We start from the raw sequence: 11,630 nt of genomic DNA, 5'->3' as shown, positions 1-11,630 counted from the left end.
CAATCCTACTCCTGGGAATTTACCCAAGAGAAATGAAATCAGAATATGAAAGAGCTATCTGTACTCCCATGTTCATTGCGTCTCAATTCAAAATAGCTAAGATATAGAATCAACTCAGATGTCCATCAACTGAATACTGGATAAAGAAATTATATTATACATACACTATGGAATACTACTCAGCTGTAAAGATTAATGAAATCTTGCCATTACAACAAAGTGGATGCAATTGGAAACCATTATACTTAGTGAAATAGCATCAGTTATGCTTTTCCTGATCTGTAGTAACTAATTGAGTACCTAAAGTGTACTGTATAGAAGTGAAATTGACAAATTGAGATTCAATTGTTGTTTAGAGCCTTTGACTCTACTGTTGAGAAAGAGTGTTTTTTCTTCATACTATTTGTTGAACTCTTTACTTAGTGTAGAGTTAATCTTTGAGTATAAACAATGTAGACCATTGTAAAAATCAAGACAGAGTATAGAAGAGGAAGGAGGAGGGGCTGTGGGAGTGTGGACAGGAGAGAGTAGGGTGGGAAGTGTCAGTATGTTCCTAAATCTGTATATATGATAACATTAAATCTGTATACTTTAAATAAAATTTTAAAAAAGGTCAGAATTGGAATTCATGGAGTCAACAGGATGGATGTTCAGGGTGGTGTTGAATAGCCTATTGTTAATGGCAGAGCTAGGCTGGAGTTCAGCATGTGTCGTGGAGGATGGTTGATGATTGCACTGAGGATATAGAGGCCATGGTATGAGTCACAGTAAGATGATGTGAGCCTCCAACAGAAAGGCAGGTGGTGACGGCTGCCATAGAGGAGCTCTGTGGCTGATACTGGTAGGTGTACAAAAGTCTATTTTTAAAAGGATTTATTTATTTATTTGAAATGCAGAGGTACAGAGAGGCAGAGGCAAAGGCAGAAAGAGAGGTCTTCCATCTGCTGGTTCACTCCCCAAATGGCTGCAAGGGCTTTAGCTACACTGATCCAAAGCCAGGAGCCAGGAGCTTCCTCCAGGTCTCCCATGCAGGTGCAGGAGCCCAAGTACCTGGGGGCATTTTGTACTGCTTTTCAAGGCCATAGCAGAGAGCTGGATCAGAAGTGGAGCAGCCAGGTCTTAAACTGGTGCTCATATGGGATGCTGGCACTGCAGGCAGCAGCTTTAACCATTATGCCACAGTGCCAGTCCCTATAAGTCTATTTTTAATATAAATTTCTGGAAGTAGATCTGGGAACACAGAGTTCTAGGTTCCTAGCAGTTTGGACACTAAGAGACATCCCAAAGGTCTAGTACATCTTTTGCTTGAGCTATTCCAATTTTTTCTGGATTTTAGCTGTGAGGAAGTTGAAGCCAAGACTCTAATTAAGGAGTTAATTTGCTCATTAAGAATGAGACTTCTTAGGCCAGCACTTTGGTACAGTAGGATAATCCTCCACCTATGGTGCCAGCATCTCATATGGGTACTGGTTCTAGTCCTGGCTGCTCTTCTTCCAATCTAGCTCTCTGCTCTAGCCTGGGAAAGTAGTGGAAGGTGGCCCAAGCACTTGGACTCCTGAACCCACGTGGGAGACCCAGAAGAAGCTCCTGGCTCCTGGCTTTGGATCAGCATTGCTCTGGCTGTTATGGCCATCTGGGGAGTGAACCAGCAGATGGAAGATCTCTCTCTCTCTCTGTCTCTCTGCCTCTGATTCTCTGTAACTCTGCTTTTCAAACAAATGAATAAAATATTTTTTTAAAAATGGTATTTACTATGGTTTTTCTTTCTTATTGAGTTTCATCCTTATCAAATTTTTCTTATTCTTAATTCAGTCCAGCTCAGTCTCATAGTTCATGTAATCTGCCCATTAGTTGCCTTCATTTTATCCTTTAAATCTGTGTTTGTATTGTACATATTTTCCTCAATCTTTATTTAACTTTCTCATTTCCACTTAATGGTGGCCCTTGCTCTATGTTTCCCTTCTCAATTGAATTCACGTCAAGTGAATTTTAACTTCAAGATGTTATTTGTACACCACAAGCCCAATTATCACTTTGGAGATGAAAGAAACTTCTGACAACAAACAGGATTTTGAGTAATCTTCTTGCTTTTCCCACTTATTTCTTACTTCTTCTAACTCAACACTTTGCCTATATTTTGCTTTCTTATTTGTTATACACCCCTGAAGTGATTGAAGGGTTTTGACATCAACAAATTTAGTAAATAAATAATGCACAGTGCCAACACATTTCATGCTTTGCAAGCTTATATTTCCAGTTAGACTATTAATTTGGATTTAGTCAAAGGTGAGATGGATTGTTCTTCCTTTCCAATATATTTTTCTGTGCTACTACTATATACTTACCACTAAGCTAAGGGTCCCAAATTACTTATCTTCAGGAGATCACAGTCTAATGTGAGCTGTGGAAATGCTGTCTTCTGTTTTGTGTCTACCTCATCACTCTTTAAAAAGATCTTCCCTTTGCAAGTCTGTGAATATTTGGGGCTACCTAATTTGGAGGAGCATAAAACTTTCTTGGAGGAGTACATCTGGGGCAAGGAAAAGAAAGCCATATCTTACTTGGATAAGACCAAGGGATTATAACTGGCAACTTTTACTCCTTCAAAAATGTGTGCATATTATCTCACTTAGTACCTATGCCAATGTTGTAAGAAAAGTATTTGCACCATCCTTACTGTCAAAATATCAATGATTGTAAGTATCCAAATTGTGGAAGGAGAAGGATAGAAAGTATATGAGTTTGGGAACCCAAAGTTCCTACACAAAATAATAGCCGTTATTAGATGAATTTTAATACCACTCCCACACCAGTACTATAAAGTATTTCTTGAGATGTAATACACTTTTCCTCAAACTATTGCATTATTCTCATGTAACATCTAACGCTTGGTAAAGGGTGTTTTAAATTTTGTTTGGTAAGTCTGAAAAATCCATGAATATAGCTAGGTACTAAAATGATCAACATAAAAAATGATAACCATAAAACATTGAAATTATTTCAAGTCTGTGAAGCTCTGCAAGAACTTGATGTAATGAACCAAAATGACCTTCCTCATTTTCTGTCATTCCCCTTCTGATGCTCATGCCTTAGATCTATGTGTAAATGTTATATGGGCTCTTTCATTAGGTAGATATTTGCTCCTGGATGATAAAAAGGTAAATTTCTGTCTCAAATATCATTTTATTCTGTTGCAACCATGGATGATGTGGAATAGCCTTTGGAGATAGGTATTAGCAGGTGTTCCTCTTAATGTGACATCTTGTTATATGGAAAAATTGCTAACAGCCTTGAAAATATAGATTCAGATGGGAAAATGTTAAGGGCTGTTTTTCCAAACTGCAGTGTTCGTGTTCATAAATAAAACTCACAGACTCTGAAAAGCAGCATACTCCATCCTCTGATGCTCTCTAGGAGCTGACATGGCCTCTTTTAAATGTTTGGCTCTCACATACCTATATATCCAGGTCCACAAGTGCAGAAGTTTGTCATCTGCCATTCTCAATACCTGGGATGCTGTCAAAGGGATCAGACAAACAAGACTAGTGTCTGCTAATACTAACTGATAGAATCAAAAAGGGAGAGAATGATCCATCATGGGAAGTGGGATACACAGCAGACTCATAGAATGGCAGGTGTCCTAAACAGAACTCTGGCCTCATAATCAGCCATTAAGGCATTTGGATCTGGCTGAAGAGCCAATGAGAGTATTTTAGGCATGGAAAGCCAAGACACTCTGGAAAAAAAAAAAAGAGGACCTAAATGAAAGATCTCTGTGAGTGAGATCCCAGTGGAAAGAACAGGGCCATCAAAGAAAAAGGTACCTTTCTCTGAAGGGAGGAGAAAACTTCTACTTTGACTATGACCCTGTCTGAATAAGATTGAAGTCGGCGAACTCAAAAGGCTTCCATAGCCTTGGCAACTCATGACTAGAGCCTAGGGAGATTACTGACGCCTTAAACAAGTGTGTCAATTTGTTAAGTCAACAACAGGAGTCACTGTGTATTTACTTCTCATGTGGGATCTGTCCTTAACGTGTTGTCCCATGTGAAGTAATGCTATAACTAGTACTCAAACAGTATTTAATACTTTGTGTTTCTGTGTGGGTGCAAACTGATGAAATCTTTACTTAATATATACTAAATCAATCTTCTTATATAAAGATAATTGAAAATGAATCTTGATGTGAATGGAATGGGAGAGGGAGCAGGAGATGGGAGGGGTGTGAGTGGGAGGGAAATTATGGGGTGGTGGTGAAGCCATTGTAATCCATAAACTGTACTTTGGAAATTTATATTTACTAAATACATAAATAAAAATATTTAAGAAATACCTGGGATACTATCTCCATCCTGGTTTTATCAAAATGAAATGGGCTAGTGTTCATTACAAAGACATAAAGGGGTGATCAGTCTGTGTTTTCTCTATGTTTCCCTGTGCCGGTGATCAATGCTACAAAAGTCATGTATTTAGCATACTGTTTCATTTTCTCCTAAAGAACGCAGGGAAACCACATTTCCAAGTTTTCTTTGCAATCGGATCAAGGCTATGAGGCTGATTTCTGAACATCAGAAGGCATGCAGAAGCCTTGTATGACATTCCTGGCCAAATACTCTCTTCCCATGGTTCTCCATGTTCTCATTTTCTCTTCCATGGAAACTTTAAAAATAACTGTTGAAGATAGTTGTGGCTGATGATGGGTGTAGACTGGATGCACGAGTGGTTGTGTGGAGCAGAGTTCTCTACATTGCACCCTGAGATTAGCAAGCAAAAGTACCTATTGTACTAACGTACCAACTTGCCTTTTGCTACAGTGTTTAGTCAATCCTAATATGTTAAACATTGACATCCTTTCTTGCTTCCATTAAGGGAGGAACACTTGTACTACATGTGCAGTTAATAAGTGAGTTGCCTGAATGATAGCCTGCTCATTTTTAACAGAAAAAAGCTGACTGAATGTGAATGCTTTTTTATTTACCTGGGTCAGAGATGGTATACTGGCATCTTGCCCCACCAAGAGAGTACCTGTCTACCTGCCAAAGAATTACTGTCTGTGACATAGAATCTGAACCACTAATGACCACAGAAAAGACAAAGAAAGCGCCATGGAAGATAGATCACCAAATAATGAAGAAACCACAGCAGAAGCTATCTCTGAAAAATGTTTATTTTTCCTGGGTTACTGGATTTTACTGATGGAAAGAAATGCATCTTTTTTGCCCAGGTGATGGGGGTTAGGATGGTATGTTTTGGTAAACCCAATGGAGAAGATGAGAACACTCATTGTCTGCAGATGAGGAATAGGCTAAACATAGGTATGACCATAAGCTTTAGCAGGCTCAGTAGACAAAACCCCCTTTCCTAACCTCACCAAATCCCATACCTTGTGAACACATGATACCCAATTACTTGGAGTTCTTCCAAGAACACCATGGTCTGTGTGTCTCAAAACTGTGGCTTTGTGTTCTTCCAGTCCCCAGCAACATCCACCCTGACCCACCCATTGGGACCTCCTTGTCCTTCAATACTCAGTGTAGACATTTTCACCCGCAGGAAGTCTTCTCTGATGCCTAAATTAACAAAAACTCCTCCCTTTTGTGTTGCTATGGCAAGTTTATATAATTCCTGTAATAGAAGAACCCTCAAACTGCATAATAATAAACATTTATTTATAGCTCTCCAGTTAGCTATTTTATTATCTCTGCTTCCCTAGCACTATGTGCAAGCACCTGGCATACTGGAGATGCCCAGTACATTCTTATGAACAGGAAAACCTATAGGTTGGGAGGCAGAAAGACACAGAAGAGCATAGCTACTAGTTTTTTTTTTATTTTTTAATATAAAGAGAGTATCAGCATGACTTTAAACTACAGTCACTCTAGGAAGTAGATGTAAATGGACATGTTTAAAGGCCACTTGAACATACAAACATTTTATTGTCACGATGGACTAAGAATCATTTGAACAAGATATCGTTTAGAACAAAGACAGAGTTGGGACAAAGGATTTTGTCTCATAGAGAATGATTTGTATAGGAATTCAGGGTCATTCTAAAGAATGTCAGTGTCTGCTACGCAACTTGTTCCTGGACGAACACTCTTGACTGGTCCCATGGAGAGGACAGAGGGTAAACCTGAAAGGGCTGCTTTAGCAAAATCACCCTGCGTGCCACATTCCACAGCTGTCCTACTTTGTGGCTGCTGTGGCAGGTGGGATTTTTCCTGTCTTGAGTTCCCCCAGAGCACACCCCTGACTCTCCCACCTGTGAGCTGAACCAGCCGCAAGTGAAGAGGCACAGCAGATGTCACTCTTGGGTGGGTGTTGCCGCAAGTGAAGAGGCACAGCAGATGTCACTCTTGGGTGGGTGTTAGCAGACCCACAGGGACAGGAGACAGCTTCATGGCCAGCAATAGCAGGACTCATCACGGCAAAGGAGTGAGAGAGGAGGACATGGCAGAACTCAGATGGCAGCCCAGAGGATTTGTTTGCAAACATTAGAGACATCCTCAGTGACCTCTGGGAATTCTGTGTGGGAAGGAGTTGAATCAGATGGGAGTCTGATAATAGTTTGTGAAAAGGAAGCAGAAATAATGTTATTAGTGTTTTTAAAAAGCCCTATTTTTAACCACTATCCTGATATGGCCTGGGGAAATCTTTGTTACATTTCAAGTAGTTGGAATGTGTTTCTAACCTACAAAGTCAAGTTTACCAAGGTCAAATCAGGATATTACAACCACTAGCAATGATTGTAAGTGATTCATGAAGCTTGGGGTGGGGGAAGGTGGTCAAAGTGTATGGAAGGAGCAATTTAAAGCGCATTCCCATGAAAGGAGAGAAATGATAGTGCTGCATGATATAGATCTGTCAATGTATCACACAGGGAAACAAACAAGCAAACTGATTATCTCACCCAAAATCAATACCCGAGCAGCCATAAGAGCATAGGGTTTTGGGTGAAAAACAGCAGGGCTTTGTGGAGAATCGATGGCATCAAGCCAGTCTGTTTTCTTTCTCTGATGGAGTGATAGAAAAGTTGAAACAGAGCATATTTTGATTTCGCCAAGCCTTTTGATTTTTCTCAATGAGAATTTCTATTGAACGAGAAGAATAAGTCAATGGATATCTTTGAATGCCTAGTGCATATGGTAGTGAACAAGGACACTGCAATGACCTTGGTCCATCTGTTAGAGACTGAAGACGCTTGTGAGGACAGAGACATGCAGGTAAGTAACAGGTAATCTAATTAGGCATAAAGGGCTATATAGTACAAATCTAGACTCCCTGAAGTTCTCTGAAGTGGTCTGTAAAAGCTTCCTCAAATAAGGAAAAGCTTCAGAAGTAGCAGGAACCTCATCAGAGGGAGACAGGACTTTGGAGAAAAGCATTTCCTTCTATTACTTAGCATACTCATCTGAACATGCAAAAGCTGCCAAGAACTCCCTGGAGAGCATTGTCATTCTCCTCCAGGTCTTAATAAGCTGCAATTATAACTGGAGATATGGAAATAGGTGAGAATGGTCAGGAAAGCATAACACACACACACACACACACACACACACACACACACCAGGATACACTATTGTCCTAGGGCTGTTTGATCATTTGATTGCCATTGTAATCTTACAAGTCCATGTAATGAATCCCCAACTGGTAGCTGTCAGTTTAAGTCTTTGCATCTTACTTATTGCCTACCACTCCTTTGCTTGCTAGCAAATGAAAGGAAATAAGGTGATGTGTTTCAGAAATAGCTAACTGGCCAGGGGTTACTTTGTGTGGTAATCATCCAGGTTAAGCAGAAATGACAGACAAGGGGTCTAAAAAGACACCGGCTGGGGATGTGGGTGTCAGTGGACATAAATGCACAGGCATCCTCCCCTCAGAGCCCTGGCCTCTCTGTTTCCTTTCCTGCTGCATTTTGGGGAGTAGATGAAGGATACACTGATTGTTAGGTTGTAAATACTAGAGGGAAGACACCACCAGTCCCTGACAAATGAGAACGGATCTTTTCTACATGTTCAATCATGACAGTTGTTTTCAGTTTAAATATTAGGTGGTTGAGGTGCTTTTGGTTCTCGATTTACTCCTAAGAGGAAAAGCAAATCTGTATGTTCTGAGAGGAAGAAATAAGATAAAACCAAGATTTTTTTTTACCTAATTGCGTCACAGGACTTTTCTGGATGGATTCACTATCATATGCTAAGGAGTTAGGGGATGCAGCGTAACAGAGGAGTTTCTGCTGAATATAGCAATGCCACCTGTTTAGTATACCCTGAATAATTACATGGAGGTGGAAATAGTGTATAGAAGAGACTGAAGATTCTGTCATTATGATATTGGAATATGGGTGCCACACAATATCCTCGTGTGCTTATTAATAAATTCCCAATATTAGTAAGCCTGTGTGGGTTCTTGCCTAATATTCAGAGAAGAATTCTGAGTAATGGTTTAAATGAACGAGGCAGCATGACAAGTTTTTAAGCTTTTTATTTGGTGAGAGAAATGCATAGGAAATGCATATCTAAACGAGAGAGAAATCTAGATTTATACCGAGTACCAGGAGCCAGCCACGTGGAAGAGCAGGTTGGCCAGGAAGCATGGGGCAGGTGGCCCGAAGGCCATGTGCCCTGGAGGCTCAGGGCAGCAAGGGTCCACAATGGCAAAAGGCCAAAAAGAAAGGCTGGGCCCACCATATTTCAGGTCTTGTATCCACTGCCAAAGGGGAGTGGTTAATTAGCCTGGCTGGCCAGTGGGCACACAGGTGTGGCCAGGTAGGGCATGAAGAGTGTGGTGAAGGTGTGGCCTCTAGCTCACAAACCTGATCAATTTTATTCTATATGCCTGCCTACAGCAATATGGCCCAGTACTGATGAACTTTGAAGACATTATGCTAAAATGATTCAGTCACCAAAGAACAGGTATTCATTGACTCCTGTTACAGAAGTGGTCAAAAGCTGATGGAGGAGAGCAACGGAGAGTTCTTGTTTAATGGACACAGGGTTTAAGTACAAGAAGAAGAAAAAATTCTGGAAATGGACGATAATAGTGGTTGTACAACAGTGGGATGCACTTAATGCCACTGAATTGTACAGTTAAAAATGGTTAAAGGGGAAATTTTTATGTTATGTGTATTTTGCCATAATAAAGATGTTTCCAGTTTAAAAAAAAGGAAGAGATGGAAGAAATGAAGTTAGAAAAATGGGAACCAGTCAGCTTATGAAAGGTTTCATGCATGCCATTCTGGGTCTTTTCAAATTCCTCACCTCTTCCAAAACTTTTAAGTATTAGTTTCTGTTTTTCTCATTCATCATTAATCCATTTATTCTTTCTTAAACATTTTTGTTGATATAAAACATGCACATAGAAAGTATACATTGTGATGGGTTTTCATGAGTTGAATAGACCCACGGAAATTTCCTGTAGATGAAAGACAGAGCATACACAGCCTGCATTTGCTGCAAGATTCTCTGATGGCAACTCTTCTACTCTTACCTGATACGTTGTTGTCTAAAGAAAGTTTTTGAGAATAATCCAGAAAAATAAGTAAGGCACACACATCATATGAAATCAAAGAAACATGAAAGTCAGAATCAGAAAAGCTCAAATTCAAACAATAGATTTGTGATCTCTTAGCTTTTAATTTTTCAGACTTTCTTTTCTTATTATTCATGAGAGGTGTTTCCGGCAAAGCAAAGGGTCCTTGTCTTCACACAAGAAAGAATTCAGGCATGAGACAGAGAGTAGTAGAAAGCAAAATAGCAAGGTTTATTAGGGTAGGGACATTTGTAAGAACAGATGGGCACCTCTCCAGACAGAACCTGAGAGAGAGTGCCCAGCTCACAATTAGGCTGGGGCTTTTTTTTTTTGACAGGCAGAGTGGACAGTGAGAGAGAGAGAGACAGAGAGAAAAGTCTTCCTTTGCCGTTGGTTCACCCTCCAATGGCCACCACGCCAGCGTGCTGCGGCCGGCGCACTGCGCTGATCTGATGGCAGGAGCCGGGTACTTATCCTGGTCTCCCATGGGGTGCAGGGCCCAAGGACTTGGGCCATCCTCCACTGCACTCCCTGGCCACAGCAGAGAGCTGGCCTGGAAGAGGGGCAACTGGGACAGAATCCGGCGCCCCGACCGGGACTAGCACCCGGTGTGCCGGCGCTGCAAGGCGGAGGATTAGCCTAGTGAGCCGCAACACCTTAGGCTGGGGCTTTTAAGGGGAGGGTCTTGCCTTCTCACCTTTTCTTTCCCCTTCTCCTTCTCCTGACAAAGGATTTGTTGGGTGTAAATACAAAAAATTCCTTTCTGAGTTTTTCCCACTGAAGTTATCAGACAGGGGAAGTCTGGCTGGCGTCTCCCACCATAGAGGAAGGATGTTTATCAGGCCAGGTAGAAGGGGCAGGACCCCTTGGAAGGTCGTCAGGATCTGGGCGGGACTTTGAAGTGCAGATACTAGGCTGTACTCGAAGGTTATCGGGATGACTTTGAGAGTAGATGCTGGACCGCTGTAGATGTCAATTCCTAAGGCCCTTATCACACACACATAAGCTCATTTCTAACTTCCTAACAGAGGGGACAATAATAATGTGATTTTCTCAAATGATTGTAAAAAGAATGGAAACTCACATTTCTAAAGCATGGTGTATATTGACTGTACTAAGAATTAGCTTCTCAACCCAAATTTATAGTATTCAACTGAAGACAGAGTAGATAATGGAAAAGAATATGTCTTTATGGATGTGGAGCCAGATATATGTTATCTTTCAATGTGTTTAACTGAAGAATACTGTTCTATAATTCTGGCCTTATAAGAAGTTAAGACGTCCATATAAAAATTAATTGATGAATTCCCCTTATGTCTCTCTTTTGTTTCCAGAGTGGAACCTCAAGGTTGATATGATGTTTAGGTTCCTTAGTCCACTCAACATATCTAACATCTCTTGCAAGTATTAGGCAGAGATGTTATTTGTCCTCAAATACCAGAGGACACTGGCTGGATTGTCAGCTAAGACTCAAATCTGAGAACAACAGCAATGACAACAAAATAGGAAGAGAGAGTAGCAGTAAGGACCCATCAGAAATTGTGGCCAGACATCTCTTTCAAACTTGTTGAGAAGTAGCTAGACTGCATCTTCCATCATCTTTCATGATCTTGTGAGGACTCAGATGGGTTAATAGGCAGTCATGGTGGTCCCGGTGGAAAATTGGGATTGCAAAATGCTTCCTTCCCTCAAAAAGGTTATCTTTAGCAATATCAGAGAAGTGCCCTTCCTTGGGAATCTCCAAATTTACTGTGAAAATAGCAAGGAAGTGGGGATTCCATCCTAAGTAAATTAGATATCCCACCCCTCTGATAGCTCTTTGTTTTATCATGAGCAACCCAGACAGGGTAAAATATTATAATGTAAGTCAGGCCTTTTGTTGGGTTTGTCCCCACCTTGAATTGATTGACAGTTTCTTCCCCAAGATTGTGCTTAAAACTCCACTACCACCAGCCCTTATGGTCCTCCTCCCTTGGGACTCCCCTCTTTGCCACTTTGCCAAGAGGTTTCCAACTTGAATAAATCCCACTTTTCTTTCACTGCCTTGTCTGTGTGATAATTCTTCTTTCCCATGAGACAAAGAACCGAGAATGGCTCTT

This window comes from Oryctolagus cuniculus, chromosome 6 (genome assembly GCF_964237555.1).
Source record: "Oryctolagus cuniculus chromosome 6, mOryCun1.1, whole genome shotgun sequence".
NCBI classification, from domain to species: Eukaryota; Metazoa; Chordata; class Mammalia; order Lagomorpha; family Leporidae; genus Oryctolagus; species Oryctolagus cuniculus.
This window is presented reverse-complemented; position numbering follows the sequence as displayed.